This window comes from Pteronotus mesoamericanus, unplaced genomic scaffold (assembly GCF_021234165.1).
Source record: "Pteronotus mesoamericanus isolate MK-2021 breed Mesoamerican mustached bat unplaced genomic scaffold, CSHL_Meso_final contig_56, whole genome shotgun sequence".
NCBI lineage: Eukaryota > Metazoa > Chordata > Mammalia > Chiroptera > Mormoopidae > Pteronotus > Pteronotus mesoamericanus.
Window position 1 is genome coordinate 1,087,032 of NW_026555201.1, and position 23,907 is coordinate 1,110,938.

The following is a 23,907-nucleotide window of genomic DNA, read 5'->3' on the forward strand; positions in this document are numbered from 1 at the left end:
ATTTTGCCTTTTTCTCACCTGCAAAATAATTGAGGCCAGAGAAACAGTCTTTGCCTAAAAGCTACTGAGCTGAGAAATTAAGACCAAACCTAGTTACACAGAATTTTCTTTCCAGCAAGCTATATTTAGTAGAATCATTTTTCATTTTGGGGAAGAAGGTAAGCAACACAGGATACTAGTAGCTATCTGTTCCTTCTGTATCTGTCCCTGATGGATGATGAGAAGATTTTGGCCATAAAATGAGAAAATGAGGAAATTGTGAAGGTACCTTACTGATAGAACTGATGCAAAAGGACATGAACAGAATATAAGAATGGGGGTGAGGATAAATAGATTAAAATAAAATAAGTAGGCCCTGGCTGGGTAGTTCCGTTGGTTAGAGTGTTATTCCCTATGCATTAAGGTTGCAGGTTTGATCCTGGGTCAGGGCACATGCAAGAATCAACCAATGAGTACACAGACAAGGGGATCAACAAATCGATGTTTCTTTCTCCCCCCCCTCCACCCTCATCTCTCTCTAAAATCAATACATTTTAAAAAATAAAATAAAGTAAGTGGTACAAAGGACACCAGGAAAGAACAGTAATAGTTCTTGAAAGTAAGCATGGTTTGAGGACAGGAGACTTAGAAATGACCTCAGGCCCTAATTTTTAAGAACCTAAGGAAAGGTAGTCATGATCTCTATTGCTACAACAAGTAATGGATAAGTGGTGCAAGGTCTGGAACAGCACAAAAATAATACATGGGTAGGGTCCAGGCATATGAGGAAAACAATAAAACCTGTCACAAAGACAACTAGTCATTTAAATACGTATTTGTTGTTTGCTCGTGTTCTTACTACAGGTCAGACACTATGATATGCTCTAGGAATATGAGACAGATCCATTAAGGGTCATAGAGAAGAAAACAAAGAGGTTTTGTTTTTTTGTCTGAATGAAATGATAAGACATTAGGGGGTTAGAAGACTGATCCTGAAGGGCCAAACAGACCACTGAAAGGAATCTGGCTTTTACATGTATCAAGATGAGAGCCCATTATGAGTTTTTAAGCAGAGAAATGGTATGTTTTTGATATATATCTCATTTGCCTCCAAATTTTTCAGAAATTGCTAATGTACACAGACTTTGCAAAAACAGTATAATAGTAATCTCGATTCACATACAGATTAACTATATGTGTGTAAATGCATACACGTGTAAATTTCTTTTGGAACTATTTGAGATGCTCTCATAATGACCCTTCATACCTAAAACAATTCAGTGTGTATCTCTTAACAATAAGGTCACTATGAACTATGAGAATAACCACTGGCTACACCCCAGATGAGCTGATGAGTAATATATATGCAAAGCAGATCTAAATAGCACTGCAAAAGCTTAGAAAACTGAAATGGCTTTGGAAGTAAAACTGACTAAAGAAGGCTTGATAGAACTTGTAAGTTGAACCCAACCAGGTCAAATTTCTGCTAAAATAAAAGTCAACATTCACTATAGCATTTAAAGATGACCCTGACTCTTGTAATATAATATTCAAATTTTCCAGGATACAATCCAAAATTACATGGCATACAAAGAACCAAGATAATCTCAATTTGCATAGGAAAAGAGATGAACAGATACAGCACTGAAATGACACAGATGTAGAAATTATCTGACATCTAGTATAGTAGCTATTACAAAAATGCCCTATCAATTAGGAAAAACACTCTTGATGCTAATGGGACAATGCAATGCCTCAGAAAAGAAATGGAGGATATAAAAAAAGTACCAAATGGAAATTTTAGAACTGAAAAATGTCAACAACCAAAATATAAACATTCACTTGGTGGGTTCAATAGCAGAAGAGAAATGACAAAAAAGAAAAGAAAAGAAAAGAAAGAAAGAAAGAAAGAAAGAAAGAAAGAAAGAAAGAAAGAAAGAAAGAAAGACCCAGTGAATTTGAAAGCATATTAAATTCAAACCAGACATAATTTTGAAGACAGATCAAATTTCAATAGAAATATCAAATATGAATCAATATCAAGTATGAAAATTAAGAAAGAGATTAGGAAAAAAACAGATCATTTAGGCCCTAGGAAACAATACCACAAACTCTAACATTTGGACTATCAGTGTCCAAGGAGGGGAGAACAGTATAGTAAATGATTTGAAGAAATAATTGCCGAAAACTTCACAATTTTGACCAAAGATATAAACCTACAGAGTCATGAAGCTCAACAAACAGAATAAACATAACAAAATCTACTCCTGATTTCATCATAACTTAACAGCTAAAATGGAAAGACAAGGAAAAAATTTTGAGCCCTGGCCAGGTAGCTCAGTTGTTTAGAGCGTCATGCTAATATGCCAAGATTGTGGGTTCAATCATCTGGTAAGGTAGATACAAGAAGCAAATGATGAATGCACAGACAAGTGGAAAAACAAAGCAACGTTTCTCTCTTTCTCAAATCAATAAACTAAAGAAAATTTTTGAAAGCAACCAGAAAAAAATGACGCATGGCTTATTAAGGGAACACTGATTTGAATGACTTTGTATTTCTTGTCAGAAATTATGAAGAACAGAAAGAAGTAGAAATTTTTTAAAGTGCTGAAAGAGCTATAAACAGAGAATTCTATATCCAGAGAAAGCAGTCTTCAGGAATGAAAAAGACATAAAGATATTCTCAGATGATGGAAAACTAATATAATTCATTGCCAGCAGACCTCCTCTAAAAGAATAGCCAAAGAAAGTTCTCAAAAAGATGGGAAACAGCACAACTATACTTGGAACAGGGGCCTAGAAAGAAAAATATAAATGCTAAAAAACTGGTTACACACAATGGACTATTCTTCTCCCACTGAGTTCTTTAAAATATGTTTAAAAGCAAAAATTGTAAGATTATAGCACAGAATTTTTGATATATGTAAACAGATGTAATAGATAAGACAACTACAACAATAAAGGTGGATGGGAAAGAAACCTATGTGGTGGTGAAGTTTTTGACATTCCACCTGAAATGGCAAAATATTAATTCTAAGTAGATCATTAAAAGTTGGGTGTGCGTATATACACACATATACATATGTACATGTATGAAGAGGGACCCCCAAAAACCAGAATTATCTTTTGGAGGGTGGGTCCCTCATAGTACAGGCTTCTCCCACTACATGAGTGTTCTAAGAACCCACCTGTATCAGTGTACCAGCTGGAGTTCTTCTGAGAGGCTATGTTTGGCTTCTGTGAATTTTTTTTTTTTTGAAGACTCCTTCAATGCATTTGCCCATTTCATGACAGGTGATTTATAAGCACACCTGCCCACACAACACTGAGTGTTCAGCAGTTTTTGACCAAAAACAACATGATCCCCATGCCCCACCATCCCAATTCACCTGATTTCACACTGAGCAACTTTTTGTTTCTCTGGATGAAAAGAATCCTCAAAGAGAAACATTTTGCTGATGTGGAAGAGGTGAAGCCAAAAATGGAAGAAGCACTAAAAGGTATCAAAATTGATGAGTTCAAAAACTGTTTAAAGGAGTGGAAGAAACATCTTGATGTGTATTGCATCAAACGGAGAGCACTCTGAAGGTGACTGAAGTTTAAACATGTAAGAATAAATACACAATATTTTATAAATAAATTCTGAGATTTTTTTGGTCTTTCTTCATATGCGTGTGTGTATGTGTATTTAGGAGAGAGATTCCAAGGGCAACCAATTTAAAAAAAAGTTTACAAAAAGATAAAGCCAAAACCTAATAGATAAATTTCAAAGATTAAGATACTACAGAATGTTCAAATGACTAAAAAAGCAGGGAAAGGAAATCATCGGAGGATTTAAAAGAAGGAAGAACAAAGAAATAAACAAAGAAGATGGTAGACATAAATCTAAACATATTAATAATTACATTAAGTATAGTCTAAAAATACCAATTAAAAGACAGAGGTTATCCAAATAAATTAGAAACACTTCAAATATAATGGTATACATAAGTTAAAAGCAAATACAATGAACTATTCTGTATGGTAGTTTAATAGTGGATATGTAATATCATACATTTTAAAAAACCCATAGAACTGTACAACACAAAGAACAAAACCTAAGATAAATTATAGACTTTAGTTAATAACTACCATGTCGATACTGGTTCATCAACTGCAGCACATGTAACACACGAATGCAAAATGTTAATAATAGAGGAAATATGTGCACAGTGGGAATGTTCTGCTCATTCTTTTGTAAACCTTTAAAACTGTTCTAAAAAATAAAGTCTATTAATTTAAATTTAAAAAGATATACCATACAAACACTAATCAAAAAAAGATGGAATGGGCTCTGGCTGGGTAGCTCAGTTAGTTAGAGCACTGTCCTGGTAACACCAAGGCTGCAGCTTGGATCTCTGGTCAGGGCACATATAAGAAGAAAGTGACAAACATAAATAAGTGGAACAATGAATTGATGTTTCTTTCTCTCTCCTTTCCATTCTCTCTTGCTAAAATCAATCAATAAATTAGTCCAGTCATGATGGCGGTGTAGGTAAACATGGCTCACCTCCTTAAAGACCTACATTAAAATTACAACTAACTTATTGAACAACTGTCAACTTAAAACTGTCAGAAATCAAGCTGAATGGAAGTCCTACAACTACATAACTAAAGGAGAAACTACATTGTGACTGGTAGGAGGGGCAGAGACACAGAATGGCTGATACCATACCGAAGGGTGCCAGATAAAAATTGGGAGGGATATCTAAGGGATATCCCTGCCCACACAAGGCCTCCCAGTCCAGGATTCCAGGGCAAGAAAGAGAAGTTGTCATAAATTCTGGCTGTAAAAACCAGAGGTTAAGATTAAGGGTGTGAAGGACAGAAACTGCTGGACTTCCTTGGCGGTTCCTCTATAAAGGTCCAAGCACAGACTAACTCAGACTCATTCCCTCTGAGCTCCAGCACCAGAGCAGCAGATGGAAAGGCATCAGAGACATATGGGGAGGAACTGAATCACCCAGCATCAGGGTGAGATGAAGGGGGCAGCTCTCCCTCAGACAGAAGGGCTGGCAGAGGCCACTGTTCCTTTTCTGAGCCCCCCGCCACTCAATGAGCCACAGAACCAGCAGGTAGGTGCCATATCTGAAACTCCATCAACCTTGCTCACGCTGTTTGTTCCACCCTGGTGATTCCCTGAGACCCCACCCCACCCAGCTGTCAGGCCAAGCAGTTTTGAGTGGCTTTGCCATATGAATGGCTTGTCTTGGCCCATGCTTCAGATTTTTCTAAATTCTCTCAAACAAGCAGCATCTGGCTTCAGCAAGCCTGCCCTGTGCCTCTCACTAAGTTGCCCCAGGCTCAGCACTTTCAGCAGCCAGGTTTGGTTCACAGCTTGGCCTTGCCTGGGTACCTCCAAGCCCAGTACAAGTAGCAGTCATCTGCAGATCACTTTGTAGCTTATGCTATGTGTCCCCGGACAGAACACAAGTTATGGCTGACCTTGGATGTGCTAATAGCAGACACGGCTCACCTACAATAGGAGGACATATACAGCCCACACAGTAGGTGCCCTCAAGTACTCAGCTTGGGTAACAGGGGACTCTGTGCCAGTGGACCCTATAGGACACCTACTACATTAGGCCACTCTACCAAGCCTGGGAAATGTAGCAGCTCTACTTAACACATAGAAACAAACCCATGGAGCCTGCCAAAATGAGAAGACAAAGGAACATGGCCCAAAGGAAAGAAGAGAACAAAACTCCAGAAAAAGATCTAAACAAAATGGAGACAGGCAAGCTATTAGATGCAGAGTTCAAACCACTGGGTATAAGGATGTGCAGGGAACTTAGTGAGAACTTCAATGGAATAGAAAAGGGCATGGAAACCATAAAAAAGAACTGGCCAGAAATGAGGGATACACTACTTAAAGAACAATTTACAGAGAATCAACAGTAGAGTAGATGAAGCCAAAAATCATATCAGAGATTGGAATATAAGGAAGCAAAAAACCACCAATCAGAACAAGAAGAAAAAAGAATCCAAAGAATAAGGATAGTGTAAGGTGCCTCTGGGACCACTTCAAGTATTCCAACATTCGCATCATGGGGGTGCCAGAAGGAGAAGTAAGAGAACAAGAAATTACAAAGCTATTTGAAAAAATAATGACAGAAAATCTCCCTTATGTGGTGAAGGAAATAGCCACACCAGTCCAAGAAATGCAGAGAGTTCCAAACAAGATGAACCCAAAGATGCCCCTCCCAAGACATATTATAATTAAAACGCCAAAAGTTAAAGACAAAGAATCTTAAATGCAGCAAGAGAAAAGCAGTTATAGTACTGCAAGGGAGACCCCATAAGATTGTCAGCTGATTTTTCAAAAGAAACTTTGCAGGCTAGAAGGGATTGGCGAGACATATATTCAAAGTGATGAAAGGCAAGGATCTACAAACAAGATTACTTCACCCAGCAAAGCTGTCATTTGGAACTGAAGGAAAGATAAAGAGCTCCCCAGCCAAGAAAAAGCTAAAGGAGGACATCACCACCAAACCATAATTATATAAAATGTTAAAGGGTCTTCTTTAAGAAGACGACCAAAAATATCAACAATAAAATGGCAATAAATACATACTGATCAACAATTGAACCTGAAAAACAAAATAAATAAGCAGAACAGGAACAAAATGGTAACATAATAAAATGACAAAATAAATAAAAATAAAAATAAAAAAGATCAATACATTTAAAAAATTTCTTTATATTAGTATTAGACAAAGTAGATTTCAGAGCAAAGGAATTACCAGGGATAAAAAAAGAACATTACATAATGGTAAAAGGGGTAATTCACCAAGAAGAAAATTTTAAATGTCTATGTACCTAAATAAAATAGTTTCAAAATAGACAAAGCAGTAACTGAGAATGGAAAGGAAAAACGGAACATTGCACAATTACAGTTGGAGATTTCAATACCCTTCATTCAGGGAGGGACAGACCCATTAGATCAAAAATTAGCAAGGGTATATAACTGAATAATATCATCAAATAACAGGGTTTAATTGACGTTTTTAGAACATTCCAACTGAAAACAGAATACATCTTTTCAAATGCTCGGGGAACATTCACCATGATAGACCACATATGCTGAGTCATAAAAGAACCTTGACAAACTTAAAAGAATTAAAATCATACAAAGTATATTCTCTGACCATAATGAAATTCAACTAGAAATCAGTAAAAAAATATAACAGAGAAATCTCCAAACACTTGAAAATTAACAACACACTTCTAAATAAACCAAGGATCAAAGGAAATTGGAAAATACTTTGAACTGAACAAGGAAGGGTGCAAACGTATTAAAATTTGTGGCGTGTAAATTAAGTACTTAGAGGGAAATATGTATGTAGCACTAAATGCTTATATTAGAAAAGTAGTGTTATGTACTAAACATCTAGTTTTTTCCAAAATTCATATGTTGAAGCCCTAACCCAGTGTGGCTTTGGAACAGGCCTCTGAGGCACTAGTTAAGGTTAAATGAGGACACACAGATGGAGTCCTGATCCAACAGGATTAGTGCCCTTATAAAAAGAGACACTGAAGAGCTTGCTCTTTCTCTCTCCCCCAGTATACACAAGAAGAGGTCATGTGAACACAAAGCCAGAGGGCAGCTGATTGTAATCCAAAAGAAGAGGCCTCAGAATGAAACCCACATTGCTGGCACCTTGACCGTGGACTTCCCAGCCTCCAGAACTGTGAGAAATAATTTTGTGTTTGTGGTATTTTTTTTTATGGTAGCCCAAGCTAACCAATGCAAGTAGGAAGATCTCTTACTAACTTTCTACTTTAAGTTAAAAAAAAAAAAAAGTGGAGAGTGAATAAAATAAACTCAATGTAATCTGAAGATAATAAAAGGCAAAAATCAATGAAATTGAAAACAGAAAAAAACCAATGACACCAAAAGCTAATTCTTTAAAAAGATCAATAAAACTGACAAATCTCTGGCAAGACCGACAAAGAGAGAAAACACATTATAATGGAAACAAAAAAAAAAAATCACTACAGATCTCACAGATATTAAAAAGATATGAGAGTATAACAAATTTTTTTAAGTATATCTTATTGACTAGGTTATTACAGTTGTCCCATTTTTGATCCCCTTTATCCCCCTCCACCATGTACCACCTATCCTGCCAGTATCCCGCGCCCCCTCCCCCCCCAAATTGGTTCATGTCAGTGGGTCACACATATAAGTTCTTTGGACTTTTCCATTTCCTACACTATTCTTAACCACTCCTTGTCTATTTTGTACCTACCAATTATGCTTCTTATTCCCTGTACCTTTTCCCCCATTCTCCCTCCCTACTGATAACCCTCCATGTGATCTTCATTTCTGTGATTCTTTTCCTGTTCTAGTTGTTTGCTTAGTTTGTTTTTATTTAGATTCAGCTGTTGATAGTTGTTTTGTTGTCATTTTACTCTTCATACTTTTTATCTTCTTTTTCTTAGATAAGCTCCTTTAACATTTCACATAGTAAGGACTTGGTGATGATGAACTACTTTAACTTTACCTTGTCCGGGAAGCACTTTTAGCTGCCCTTCCTTTCTAAATGATAGCTTTGCTGGCCTGAGAAATCTTGGATGTAGGTCCTTGCCTTTCATGACTTTGACTCCTTCCTTCCAGATCCTTCTTGCCTATAAGGTGTCTTTTGAGAAATCAGTTGATAGTCTTATGGGAACTCCTTTGTAGGTAATGCTCTCCTTTTCTCTAGCTGCTTTTAAGATTCTCTCCTCATCTTTAATCTTGGGTAATTTAATTATGGTGTGCCTTTGTGTGTTCCTCTTTGGGTCCAATTTTTTGGGGGACTCTCTGAGCTCCCTGGACTTCCTGGAAGTCTATTTCTTTTGCCAGATTGGGGAAGTTTTCCTTCATTACTTTTTCAAATAAGTTTTCAATTTCTTGCTCTTCCTCTTTTGCTTTTGGCACCCCTATGATTCACGAGTTGGAACACTGAAAGCTGTCCCAGAGTTTCCTAAGCCTCCTCATTTTTTTTTTTTGAATTCTTGTTTCTTAATTCTGTTCTGGTTGAATGTTTATTTCTTCCTTCTGTTCCAAGTTGTTGATTTGAGTCCTGGTTTTCTTCCCTTCATTGTTGGTTCCCTGTATATTTTTATTTCACTTTGCATAGCCTTCACTTTTTTCTCTACTTTGCATCCACATTCAGTCAATTCTGTGAGCATCCTGATTACCAGTGTTTTGAACTCTGCATCTATAGGTTGGCTATCTCCTCGTGGCTTAGTTCTATTTCTGGGAGTTTTGATCTGTGCTTTCATTTGGGCCACATTTCTTTGCCTTGGGGCACCTGTCACACTGTAAGGGGCGGAGACTTAGGTATTTGCCAGGGCGGGGCAACCCACTTTGCTGCACTGAGGCCCTGCATGTGGGGGAGGGATCAGAGAGGGAACAATGCCTCCTGCTTGGCTCTCATCCTGCTTTTAATCACTTCCCCCCAATACCCACAAGCAAATTGGGCCCTTCTGATATTGATTCCCTGGTAGGTGGGTGTGTGTACATTCTCGGATTCTGTGGGCCCCTCCAACAGACTCTTCCGTGAGACTGGGAGTTTCTACTGCCCTGCTCCCCTTACAGACTTTTACAGCCTGAGGTTTTGAGGCTTGTTTCCCCATGCTGGAACCCTGGGTTGTGCAGTCTGTTTCACTCCTCAGTTGTGCCTCCTGGTTTATCTGCATACTAATGTGACACCACCCAGTCTGCCAGCCACCACGTTGCTGCACATCCTTTCCACCTTGGCTGCCCGTCTGCCCCCCTTCTACCAATATGGATGAATGTTTCTTCTATAACTGCTTGGTTGTCGGACTTCCATACAGTTTGATTTTTCAGTAGTTCTGGTTGTTTTTTGTTTTTAAATTGGTTGTTATCCTTCTTTTCATTGTGCAAGGAAGTGAAGCATATCTACCTATGCCTCCACCTTGGACGGAAGCAGACATGGTGGTTATTTTTTTTATATCCTTATTTTATATATATATCCTAAATTAATACTTATAGGTAAAATGACGTGAGAATTTGCTTTAAAATATTCAACTTCAGCCCTGGTTGGTAGTATAGTGGATGAGTGCCTGTCTGCAAACCAAAGGGTCACGGGTTTGATTCCCAGCTAGGGCACATGTCTGGGTTGTGGGCATCTCTCCCTCTCTTTCTCCCTTCTTCTCCACCTCTAAAAATAAATAAATAAAAACTTTAAGAAATATTCAACTTCAATAATAACAACAAAAAATTTGTATGTATGAATTGTGTTGAAACTAAGTATTGGATTAGTGGTGGTTTGTTAGACTATTCTCCATTGCAGTGACTTTCAACCTTTTTCATCTCATGGCACACATGAACTAATTACTAAAATTATGTGGCACAACAAAAAAATTTATTTTTAGCCAGTCTGGCAAAAAAAAAAAAAAACGAAAAGGTTTAATTTTGATTCGTTTACACCAAAAGGCTATATTGTTGTGTTGGCTCTTGTCATTTTTTTTGATAATCTAAGGAAAAACAAGTCAGTGCCATGACTAAAGAGTCAGGCATTGTGTATTTTAAAAATTCTTGTAGCACACTGGTTGGAAAAAAAATCACTGCTCTATTGTATTTATGTTTAAATCTTCCATAAGAAAAATTCTGAAAATAAAGGTTATGTGAGTAGGAAGAGTGAAGCTTCAGGTAAATTTCCAAGATTCTCTCACATCTGGATGGCAAATAAAACTATGCCAAATGTCCAAAGAACAACAAAAACAGAAAGGGGCAGAGAGAGAGGGAGAGAAGAAAGATGTAGAACAGGAAGCTGCTGGTGATGCTGGTAAAATCTGCTTATGTAATAAGACGTACTCTGAATTAAGTCATAACTAAGACTAAAAAACAATAGTGCTAATTCATATTAGGACATAAAAGGAGGCAGTAAGTAAGGTTTGTGAATGTAAGTACTGAGGCAGTATGTATGATTTCTATAGCACAAAGCAGACAGAGAGTTCACAGATAATGTCAGTATTTCATTTTATCAAGACTTTCTACTTCTTCTCACTGAGAAATTTTCCTTGAGGTAAAGCACAGGACCAACATTGACTAGTTATCAGGCTTTCTACTCACTAGTCATGTAACTGGCAAGTTATGTTATTCTACTTTTTTGAACCTCATCTATAAAATGGGGATAAATGTACCTGCCTGTAAAAATATTACAGAAAGCAGAAACAAATCACTCGCCCAGTAAATGGCAAAAAGTATACAATTTAGTAAGTTGCAGCTAGTATTATTATTGGGCTTAACAGGAAAGAATATCCATTAGAGTCAATATTTCAATGGAAGGGCTTAGACAAAAGCAGTGAGACATAAAAAAGAAGTGAGATGTATAAGAATTAGAAATACATAGTGTCCTAAATTTAGCAATGTGACTACACAGAATCCAAAAAAATCTAAAGACTGACCATTTAGCATTAAAAAGAGCTCAGCTGAATAATGATCAATGTATTAAAATTAAAAATGCGTCTATATTTAAAGAACAATAGGAAAGAGAGAACCCATACGCATAACGTAACAACCAATACTACTTAGGGATCAATCTAATAAAAGAAAAATAGCTTTATGAAAAAATTATAACAAAAACTACTAAAGGGATAAAAACCCAAATGGAGTTACAGAACATATCTCTAACTGAAAAAACTCAATATTGTGCAAGAAGCCAGTTCTCTCTGTTAACATATAATTCAATACAATCCCAACAAAAATATCAATGGAATTTGAATTAAATCAACAACTTAAGAGATAGCTGACCTACTGTGTGTAAACTTCTAATATAATAATTAAGAAATGTGGAAATTGAGCAAAGCAATGGAAAAAAAATAGAGATCATAGAACAGACCCACTTATATCCAAAAACTTGATTATATTAGAGAAGGTATAATTAATCTTCAATAACAAATGGTTTGGAGCAACTAGTTATCCATATAGGAAAAAAGTCTGATCCTATTCACACCACACACGAGTTTCAGGTAGATTAAAAACCTACATATAAAAAGCAAATACTTAAAATTCTCGGGAGCAAATATATGAGGGGGGACCCAAAAAAAACTAGAATTTATTTATAAAAATTGTGTATTTATTCTTGTACATTTAAACTTCAAACTACTCTCTGTTTGATGCAATACATCTATCAGGATGTTTTCCCACTGCTCAAAACACTTTTTGAACTCGTGGAGATTTTAATGCCTTTTAGTGCTTCTGCTGTTTTTTTGTTGTAGTCTCTTCAATAAATGGTGTTGGGAAAACTGTACAGTTATGTGCAAAAAAAAAAGAGAGACCAGACCACCAACTTACACCATTCACAAGGATAAACTCAAAATGGATAAAAGAGATAAATGTAAGTGATGCAACCATAAAAATCCTAGAAGAAAACATAGGCAGCAAATCTCAGACATCCCATGTAGCAATATTTTTGCCAATACATCTGCTAGGGCAAGGGAAACAAAAGAAAAAATAACCAAATGGGACTACATCAAACTAAAAAGCTTCTGCACAGCTAAAGAAACAATCAACAAAATGAAAAGGGAATCCACTGTATGGGAGAATGAATGTATTTGCCAATGATACATCTAATAAGGGGTTAATTTCTGAAATACACAGAACTTACACAACTCAAAAAACAACCCAATTAAAAAATGGGCAAAGGACCTGAATAGACATCTCTCCAAAGAGGACATAAAGATGGCCAAGAGACATATGAAAATAATGCTCAACATCACTACTCATCAGAGAAATGGAAATTAAAACTACAATAATGTATCACTTCACACCTGCCAGAATGACTACCATCAATAAATTAACAAAGGTGCTGGCGAAGATGTGGAGAAAAGGAAACCCTAGTGCACACTGTTAGTGGGAATGCAGACTGTGCAGCCACTGTGGAAAACAGTATGGAGTTTCCTCCAAAAATTAGACTGGTAATCAAATCAACGACCCTTTGGTTCACAGGCTGGCACTCAAATCAACTGAGCCACACCAGCCAGGGCTAAATAGTTTCTTAAGCTTGTATTTTCTGCTAGTCTATGGATTGTTTTCATTTTCTCTACCATGTTTTTAAAACAGAATTTTATTTTGATGCAATCAAAACATTCAATGTTTTTCTTTTATACTTTATGCTTTTGTGTCCAGCTAATGAAATCTTTGCCTAATCTATGATCACAATCAATGATTTTCTCAGATGTTTTCTTCTAGAATTTCATCATTTTAGTTCCTTAAATATAAGTCAATGACCTATTTTAAGTTAATTTGTTGATAGTGTCACATTGGAGGTTTTTGCTCCTTTTTTTTTTTTTGAAGGACAGAAATTGCCAACCAAAATATCACTCTGTGAAAGGTTTATGCTGAGAAGGAAACTGAGATGCAGAGAAACTGCCTTCCCTCTATTTGCCTAAAAGGACATACGTTAATCACAGAGACAACCCTTATCAGTACGGAGATCATACCAGAGGACTCTCCATAACAAACTTTACTAATTAGCCTTTATCTATGATTAGTTTCATATATAGCTGCCTTCCCACAATTGGTCTCCCCCAGATCCAGGTCATTTTCCTTATCACTTCTCCAAAAATGTACTGTTCCTTTGTTAAGATGTTAGCTATATAAACCCTAAGTTCTAACCAAACTTTTGAGTTACTCATCCATGAGTTTCTCCCATGTGTGAGGTCTGTCTGGAAAAAGTTCAGCCATTGTTAATATAAAGAGGACAGTTTGCACGACATCAATGCGACATCCTGGTGGCCAAGGAGAAAGGACTGGAACATGCATGTGTGAACAATGACAGCTTTACTGTGCTAGTCAGTGGGGGCAGTAGATGCTGTTGGGTGAGCATGTGTACTGTGTGGCCATGACATTCAAAATGACTAAGTGAGCAGAGCAATGAACTTGCATCAAATTTTGCGTTGAGCTTAAATATTTGTCCTCAGAAACAATTCTGGTTACTCAGGAGGCCGCAGCTATGGGCCACTGGTGATTGGCAGCATCATCATGTCAACATGCCCACTCATGCATGCATCTCATGCAGAGTTTTTGGCAACACATCAAATCACCCAGGTGATTCAGCCCCACTACAGCCCATACTTGGTGCTCTGTGACTTCTGGGTTTTCCCAAAACTAAAAGCACCTTTGAAAGAGAAGAGATTTCAGATTATAGATGAAATTAAGGAAAATATGATAGGGCAGCTAACAGCAATTGGGAGAACTGTGTGAGTTCCCAAAGCGCCTACTTTGAAGAGGACTGAAGCATCATTGTCATATGTACAATGCCTCTTTTATCTTTTTCAATAAACGTCTCTATTTTTTATATTACATGGCTGGGTACCTTCTAGATAGACCTCATATATATGTGATACACATTAATAAACTTGTTTTATTTTTGGTCTTTTATTACAGAGACTCAAGTGAGAACCTGGAAGAATAGTAGGAAAAAGAGATTTTTCTTCCTTTATAATGGTTATCTAATTGTGTAAGGGTCACTTATTAAAAAGATATCCTTTCCTCACTGAAATGCCTGGGCAGTGGTCAAAAATCAATAGACGATACACTTGTGGATCTATTTCTGGACTTGTATTGTCTTCCATTGATCTACGTTTATTCACATACCAATAGCACACCATCTTAATTACCAAATATTTATAGGTCTTGAAATCAGGTAGTGTAAGTCCTTCAACTTTGATCTTCATTTTCAAATTTGTCTATTTTGGACCTTTTGTGTTTGCAGATAAATTTTAGAGTCGGTGTGTCAACTGACTGGGATTATATTGAATCTATAGATCAATCTGGGAAGAACTGAAATCTTTAACAGTATGAATCTTCTCATCCATAAGCAATGACTTGTAGTTTTCAGTATACAGCTACTGCATGTGTCCTGTCAAATTTAGCCCTAAGAATGTCATACTTTTATGCTATTTGTAAATGATTTGTTTCATCAATTTCAATTTTAGATTGCTTTTTTTGGTATACAGGCAAACAACTTTTTTTTTTTTTAAAGAAATTTTATTTATTCTTAAAGAGAGGGGAGGAAGGGAGAAAGAGAGGGAGACAAACATCAGTGTATGAGAGACACATTGGCTGGTTGCCTCCTACATGCTCTGCACTGGGAACCTGGCTTGCAACCCAGGCATGTGCCCTGACCAGGAATCGAACCAGTGACCTTTCAGTTTGCAGCCACTGATCAATCCACTGAGCCACACCAGCCAGGGAAACGAACAATTAACTTTTATACACTAACTTTGTATCCTACAACCTTCCTAAACTTAATCTAGTTTTATAAATTTCTTATGCTTCCTTATACACATGGTGCTATCCTCTGAAGCAGGAAAAGTTTTATTTTTTTCATTTTCCAGCTTATGCCTTTTATTAGTACCCCTCCCCCCTTAGCTTATTGCACTGTTGAGAATCCTCAGCACTATGCTAAAAAGTAGTGGTAGAGCAATCATCCTTGCCTTGTTCTTAGCGGCAAAGAAATCAGTACTTCTTCATTAAGTACAGTATTTATCAGCTGTAGGTTTATCAAAGATACTTCTATCAGACTGAGAAAGTTCTTTTCTAACTTGCTGAGTTTTAAACACAAATAGAAGTTGAATTTCCTCAAATTCTTCATCTGCTTCTTTTGAGATAATTATGTTATTTTCTTTTTTAGTCTGTTAATACAGTGAATTACATTGTTTGAATGTGGAATGCTAAACCAACCTTGAATGCTGGGATAAACTCTATTTGGTCATGACTTATTGACATTCTTATATATTGTTGGCTTCAAGTTATTAGAATTTTGTTAAGGATGTTTGCATCTATATTCATAATGGGTATTGGTCTGCAGTTTTCTCATATCTTTGGTTTTGGCATCAGAATAAGGTTGGTTTCATAAAATGAGTTGGGAAGTGTTTTCTCCCCTTCTGAGTTCTTCAAAAGCTTATATAAAAATGGTATATAAATTCTTCCTTAAATTGTTGGTAGAATCAGCAGTAAAGAAGCCAAATGGGCCTGGAGTTTCCCTTGTGGTAAAGTTGTAAACTGCAGTTCAATTTATCTGATATAAGCCTACTCAGGTTATCTGTTCCTTTTTTATTGAGTTTTAGCAGTTTGCATCTTCTGAGAAACTTGTCCATTTAATGTAAACTGTCAAGCTTACTGGCACAGAATGGTTTGAGGTATTAAATGTTATCTGTATAATGGCTATAGAATCATCAGTAATGTCCCATCTCCCATTCCTGGTATTGGTAATACGTTCTCTCTTCCTTTTCTAAGTCTGACTAAAAGTTTATTGATTTTGTTTGTAATTTTAAACAACCAGCTTTTGGTTTCACTGATAATCTCTATTGCTTTTCTATTTTTATTTCAATCACCTTTACTCTAATCTTTACAATTTCCTTTCCTCTGCTTACATGATGTTAAGTTTGCTCCCCCTGCCCAAACTAATTTCTTAAGGTGGAAGCTTAAGTCAATGATTTTAGATCTTTCTACTTTCTAACTTAACATTTGATGTTAAAAGTTTCCTTTTAAGTACTGTATTCATTGCATCCCACAAATATTGCTATGTCATATTCTCATTTTCATTCTTCTAAATATATTTCCTAATTTCCCTTATTTTTGTTTGACCCATGCCTAATTCAGAGTGTTTAATTTCCAAATATTTAGAATGTTTTTTGGGGGGGGGTACCAAGTTACTTTATTTGCAGGAACAATACAAATGGAAGACATAAGTGGTACAAATTATAGAGAAGGTAAAGGTAACTTCAACACGCACGTACTGCTTTGGTGACCAGGGACATCGCCCCAGTGGCTGTGGGAAGCCTTAGGGCTTATAACTCTCTTCACTGTCTCCTAGGGTGTGTTTGTCAAAGAGATACTCTGCCAAGCCAGTTTCAGGGGGCCCAACCTGCACCGGTCAGTTATGAGGTCACCCAATTCTTTGATAGATTTCATTTGCTCATCCAGGTTGTGAATCTCAATGAAGTCACATAAATGAGGGTCATTTTTTTTCAGTGGCCAGTTTGTGCAAGTCCAGTAGTGACTGAGTCACACTTTTTTCGAAGTGTAATAATGCACACTCCATTGCATTCATTCAGCCCATTCTCCTAGTCATCACACCCTGGTTTCTTGATACCCTGAAGGAAGATTTGTCAACTTCTTTGGCTCTGCAGAGTTGTCAGTTTCTCAGCATGTTCACTCTCCTCATGAGATCGGTGAAGAAAATATTTGGCCAAATTCTTCAAAGCCTTATCATCGTTGTTAAAGTAGTAAGACATGGACAGGTAGATGCAGGAAGCATAGAGCTCCAGGTTGACCTGGCAGTTGATGGCAGCCTCCAAGTCCTGGTGGTGGTTCTGGAGCACCTGCGAGGTGGATGTAGATGTCATGATGGACTGCTAAGGAGAGGCAGCTTCGCTGAACTGGAGCAGTGGCGGGGGCTTTCGAACCCTCCAAGGGCTACGTGAAAGATGACAGATCTAGGTGGCTAGCTGGGATGGGGGTCGAGCACCCGTTCTGTTCAAGCAGGAAACCATTGCAATTCTCAAGACTTGGGAATGTTCCAGATATTTTTCTGTTACTGATTTATAAATTAACCCCTTTATGATAAAAGAACATACTTTGTATATTTAAACCCTAAGTTTACTGAAATTTTTATGGCCCAGTATGTGGTCTATCTTGATAAATATTCTATTAATACTTGAAAAGGATATATATTATGCTGCTGTTGGGAGAAGAATGTCTGTGAGTGTCACAAATAGTTCAAGTAATTTCTGAATTTTGGGGTCTAACTTCCATATCAATCACTGAGAGAGTAGTGTTAAAAATCTCCAACTACACTGATGGATTCTCTTTTTCTCCTTTCCGTTTTATTATGCTTCATGTATTTTGAAGTTATTAAATGCATAAATACTTGTAATAGTCCTCTTGAAGAACTGACCTTCTTTCCATCATGACACAACCATCTATATTCATGGATAATATCTCTTGCTATAAAACCTTTGTCTAATGTTAATATAGTAACTCCTGCTTTTTTCTGATTAATATTTGCATAGTGCTTCCATCCTTTTACTTTCAGTCTGTGTCTAAGTATGTTTAAACTGGGTTTCTTATAGAGAGCACTTACCTGTGTGTTACTTTTAAATGCAATCTGATAATTCCCACCTGTAAATTGTAGTATTTAGATTTGCATTTAATGTGATTATTGATATGGTTATACTTAAACCAACCATCCTGCTATTTCTTTTCTATTTGTCCAATCAGTTCATGTTGTCTTTTCTGGATGTCTTTTAGATTAATTAAGCATTTTTATAATTCAGTTTTATCTCCTTTAGTGGCATATTAAATATACCTCTCTGCTTTTTTTCTTTTCTAATGTGGTTTCTTTAGGGTTTAGGGTACACATCTTAACTTACCACAATCAACCTTCAAGTAATGTACCACTTCTCATGTAAGAACCTTAGAACAGTACACTTCTAGTTCACCTCTCCCAACATTTCGAGCAATTGCTGTGATTCATTTTATTTCTGCACGTTATAAATCCCACAATACAGCTTTATTGCTTTTGTTATAGTCAATTATCTTTTAAGAGGTTTTTTAAAAACCTACTTTTTTTTTAATACTTATTTTATTGACTATGCTATTACAGTTATCCAATTTTTTTTTCTCCTTTATTCCCCTAGACCCTGAATTCCCCCTCCCACCAGTATCCCCCCTACCCTTAGTTCATGTCCATGGGTCATACATATTAAGTGCTTCGGCTTCTCCATTTCCTATACTATTCTTAACCTCCCCCCATCTATTTTGTACTTACTATTTATGCTTCTTATTCCCTGTACCCTTTCCCCTATTCCCCCCACTCCCCTCTGATCTCCATTTCTGTGATTCTGTTCCTGTTCTAGTTGTTTATGTAGTTTGCTTTTGTTAAAAACCTACTGTTTTCTATATTGATTTCTGCTTCTCCTCATCCTTTTATGTAGATCTAAGTTTCTGTCTGGTATAGTTTTATCCTGCCTTTAACATTTTTTTAGTGGTAGTTTGATGGTGATTAATTCTATCAGCTCTTGTGACACAGGGAAACAACGTCATGAAAAATGGGGGACTTGGTGTGATACTACCATTTCCTCCACTTTCAGTCTCTGCACATTTTGCATTATGTTGGGGTAGAATTCATAAGTTCACAACCACTGTGGTCCAAAGGAGTCACTATGAGGGCCCAAGAAAGCTGCCTGCCATTTTCGTTGGAAAACAAATAGCGGTTACTAGTCAGTATGACTATGTACTTTGTATCTGGATTTGCCACACCTTTCATTATACTAAGACACCAATTGCTTAATAAGTAAGGATGTTTTAGTTAATCCATGAAACAGATAAGAAGAGCATTTTAACAGGTGTACTCATTACAAAATGGATCAAACTGTTAAACTCAACATACTAGATGTTTGCAAATAAACACAGCATGAATCCTTAATGCCTCTTCCTTGAACTACAAAATACAATAAAAATCCTATCAGCTCATATATTTTTGTATTTAAAGATTTTTCTTTTTCTTTTAATCCTCACCTGAGGATATGTTTATTAATTTGAGAGAGAGACAGAGAGAGAAAAACATCTATGTGAAACAGAAATCCTGATTGATTTTCTCCTGTACATGCCGTGACTGGGGGTCACATCTGCAATCTAGGTACATGCCCTGACCAGGGACTGAATCCGCAACCTCTTGGTGTATGGGATAATTCTCCAATCAACTTAGCCACTCGGCCAGAGGTTTATTTTTCAATTACAGTTGATGTACAATATTATATTCATTTCAGGCGTAAAACCCTATAATTACACATTTATACAAGAACTTACCAAGTGATCACCTTGATAAATCTAGTACCTATCTGACATCATACAAAGTTATTATAATGTTATTGACTGTATTCTCTCACTGTACTTTATATCCCCATGACTATTCTGTAACTCCCAATTTGTACTTAATCCTTTCACCTTTTTTACTCATCCTTCCAATCCCCCTCACATCTGGCAACTGCCAAAAAAATTATCTATCTATCTATCTATCTATCTATCTATCTATCTATCTATCAGCCTGTTTCTGTTCTGCTGGTTCATTTTTTTTGTTTAGATTCCAAATATGAGTGAAATCATCTATTTGTCTTTCTCAGTATGACTTATTTCACTCAGCACAACACCCTCTTGGTCCATCCATGTTGTTGCACATGGTAAGATTTCATTCTTTTTACAGCTATGTCATATTACATTGCATATATGCACCACTTCATTATCCATTTGTCCACTGATAAGCACTTAAGTTGCCCATCAATAAATACCCAGAAGTGGAATGGATGGGCCCTTTTTAGTCTTTTGTTATATACTTTGTTTTGAAGTCTATTTTAGGACTTCTAGGCAAGATGGTAGCATAGGGAAACATGGCTCGCCTCCTCACACAACCACATTAAAATTACAACTAAAATACAGAACAATCATCATTCAGAACAATCAGAGATTGAGTTGAATGGAAGCCTGACAATTATGGAATTAAACAAACCACATCCATCCAGACTGGTAGGAGGGGCGTGGACGTGGAACCGGTTCGTCACACATCCACGTGTGGTATATTAAAATTTGGGAGGGATAACTCATGAGCAAGGAGTCCCAGTCCCACAACAGGCCCCTAGTCCAAGGTTCTAGTGTCAGAAAGTAAGTCTCCATACTTTCTGGTTGCAAAAACCAGTGGGGATTGAGGAGGTGGAAGAAACTTCTTGAGTCCCAAGCAGTTCATCCTAAAGAACCCCACACAAAAATACTCAGATTCACTGCCTCTAAGCTCCAGCACTGGAGTAGCAGCTTGAAAGGCACCAGTTGCATACAGCAAGAAACTGAAGTGTCTGGCATCAAGGCAACAGCTGGGAGACAACTTCCTGGACAAAAAGGAGGGCAAAGGCCATTGTCCTTTTTTGAATGCTCCCCCTACAGAGCCACAGAGCTGGTAGGCATGCACCACATCTGAGACTCCATCAACTCAGCTAACACTGTTTTCCCTGCCCCTAGAGATTCCTGAGACTCTGTCCCATGAAACTTATGAGCCCAACCAAGCTGCTTTTCCAAATGAATAGCTGGTTTGGCTCATGCTTCACAACTTCCCAAATCCTCTCAAACATGCAACAGCCAGGCTCAGTGAGCCCCCAATCCACGTACCTCTTGCTAAGTGGCCCCAGGTTCAGCACTAGTAGCAGGCAGCCGAAGTCCACAGCTTGGCTTCACCTGGGAATCTCCAAGCCCAGCACGAGAAGCAGCCATCTCAGATTGCTTTATAGCTCAGGAAGGATGGCCCTAGGCAAAACACAGGTTAGGGCTGACCTTGCCTACACCATCTGGGAAACCCCAGAGCCTGAGCATCCAGTGGACAGCTACAGACCATGTTGGAGCACCACCACCTTGGACTTGCACAGCTGAACCTCCACAGGAGGGTGGAGGTTGGTGGTCAGTGGTCTGAGACAGTTCTTGCAACTCACTATCCAGGGTAAATCCCTTCCATTGACCTGCCAAAAGCAAGCAAGGCTCAACTACAAGTGGAGGGTGTACTCAGCCCACAAAACGGGCACACCGTGAGTACCGAGCCTGGGTGATAGGGAAGGCTGTGACACTGGACCCTACAAGACACCTACTATATTAGGCCATGCTACCAAGATAGGAAGTCATGGCAGCTCTACCTAATACAAAGAAACAAATACAGGGAGATTGTCACACTGAGGAGACAAAGAAACATGGCCCAAATGAAAGAACAGATCAAAACTCCAGAAAAAGAGCTAAACGAAATGAAGATAAGCAATCTATCAGATGCAGAGTTCAAAAACACTGGTTATAAAGATGCTCACGGAACTTAGTGAGGACCTCAACAGTATAAGAAAGATCCAGTCAGAAATGAAAGATACACTAATTGAAATAAAGAACAGTTTACAAGGAAACAATAGTAGAGTACATGAAGCAGAGAATCAAATCAACAATTTGGAACGTAAGGAAGCAAAAAAGCACCAATCAGAACATGATGAAAAAAGAATCCAAAAACACAAGGATTGTGTAATTGGCGTTTGGGACAACTTCAAGCATTCCAATATTTGCATCATAGGGGTGCAAGAAAGAGAAGAGAAAGAACGAGAATTTGGAAATCTATTCGAAAAAATAACGAAAGAAATTTTCCATGGTCTACTCCAATACACATCACAATTAAAATGTCCCAGGTTAAAGATTAGGAGAGTATCTTAAAAGCAGCAAGAGAAAAGAAGTTAGTTACCTACAGGGGAGTTCTCCTAAGACTGTCAGCTGATTTCTCAAAAGAAACTTTGCAGGCTACAACAGATTGGCAAGAAAAACTCAAAGTCATGAAAAGCAGGGACCTACAGCCAAAACTACTCTAGCAAGCAAAGATATCATTTAGAATCAAAGGGCAGATAAAGTGCTTCTCACATAAGAAAAAATTAAAGGAATTCATCATCACCAAACCATTATTATATGAAATGTTAAAGAGACTTATTTAAGAAAAAGATCAAAACTATGAACAATATAATGGCAAAAAATACATACCTATCAACAATTCAATCTAAAAACCAAAGCAAACAAGAAGAACTGAACATAATAATGGAAATAGAGGCATTTTGATTGTTGCCAGATGGGGGTGTGTAGTGGAATGGGCAAAGAGATGAGGGGATTAAAAAGTATAAATAGGTAATTGCAGAATAGTCATGGGCATATAAAGTACAATATAGGAAACAGAGTAGCCAAAGAACTTATATGCATGACCCATGTACCTGAACAATGGTGTGGGGATTGTCTGACGGAACTGAGTGGAGGGGGACAAAGGGGGGAAAATTGGGACAATTGTAACAGCATAATCAATAAAATATAATTTAAAAAATAAAGTGCTTTAAAAAAAAAGAAGTCTATTTAGTCTGGTATAAGTATTGCTACCAGCTTTTTTATTTTTAATTTCTATTTTCATAAAATGTCTTTTCCATCCCTTTGTGTGTGTTTCCATCTATGTGTGTTTTTCAACCTGAAGTGAGTCTATTGTAAACAGAGTATGTCAGGGTCTTGTTTTGTTATCTATTCAGCCACCATGTCTTTTGAGTGAAGCATTTAATCCACTTGCATTTAAAGTAACAGTTGATGGATATGTATTTATTGCCATTTCATTATTCATATTTAATTTTTTTTCCAAGACCCTTTAACATTTCTTGTAATACTGGCTTGGTGGTGATAAACTCCTTCATTTTTTTCTTGTCTGGGAAACTCTTTATCTGCCTTTGGATTCTCCATAAGACTTTTGCTGGGCAGAGTACTCGGTTGTAGACCCTTGCTTTTTACCACTTTGAATATTTCATGACAATCCCTTCTGGACTGAAAAGTTTCTGTTGAGAAATGAGCTGAGTCTTATGGGAGCCTCCTAGTAGGTTACTAACTGCTTCTCTCTCACTGTTTTTAAGATTCTCTTTCTTCTTAACCTTTGGCATTTTAATTATAATGTGTCTTGCTATGGGTCTCTTTGGGTTCATCTTGTTTGGGACTTTCTTGCTTCCTGGACTTGTATATCTATATTCATCATCAGGTGAATTAAGTCTTCTGTCATTACTTTTCTCTTTTTTTTTATTGTTCTTCAATTACAGTTGTTCCCATTTTTCCATTACTCTCCCTGGCCCTACCCACCCATCAGTTTTTCAAAAAGGTTTTCAATTCCTTGCTCTCTCTTATCCTTCCAGCGACAACTCCTCCAACTCTAATGCTTGAAGTTGTCCCAGAGGCTCCTTAAACTATCCTTTTATTTTTCGTTCTTCTGATTGAGCGTTGTCTGCTTCCTTATCTTCTAAACCACTGATTTAATAATCTGCTTTATCTACCCAACTGTTCAT

General features: G+C 37.2%; 1 protein-coding gene and 1 pseudogene across 24 annotated transcripts in view; both read right to left on the bottom strand.

Annotated features, from left to right (window-relative positions):
• Positions 1-23,907, bottom strand: part of R3HDM2 (R3H domain containing 2) — a 155,576-nt gene that overhangs the window by 64,234 nt on the left and 67,435 nt on the right. The gene's annotated exons all lie outside the window — the stretch shown is intronic.
• LOC129075807 (ferritin heavy chain-like) lies at positions 15,296-17,388 on the bottom strand (annotated as a pseudogene).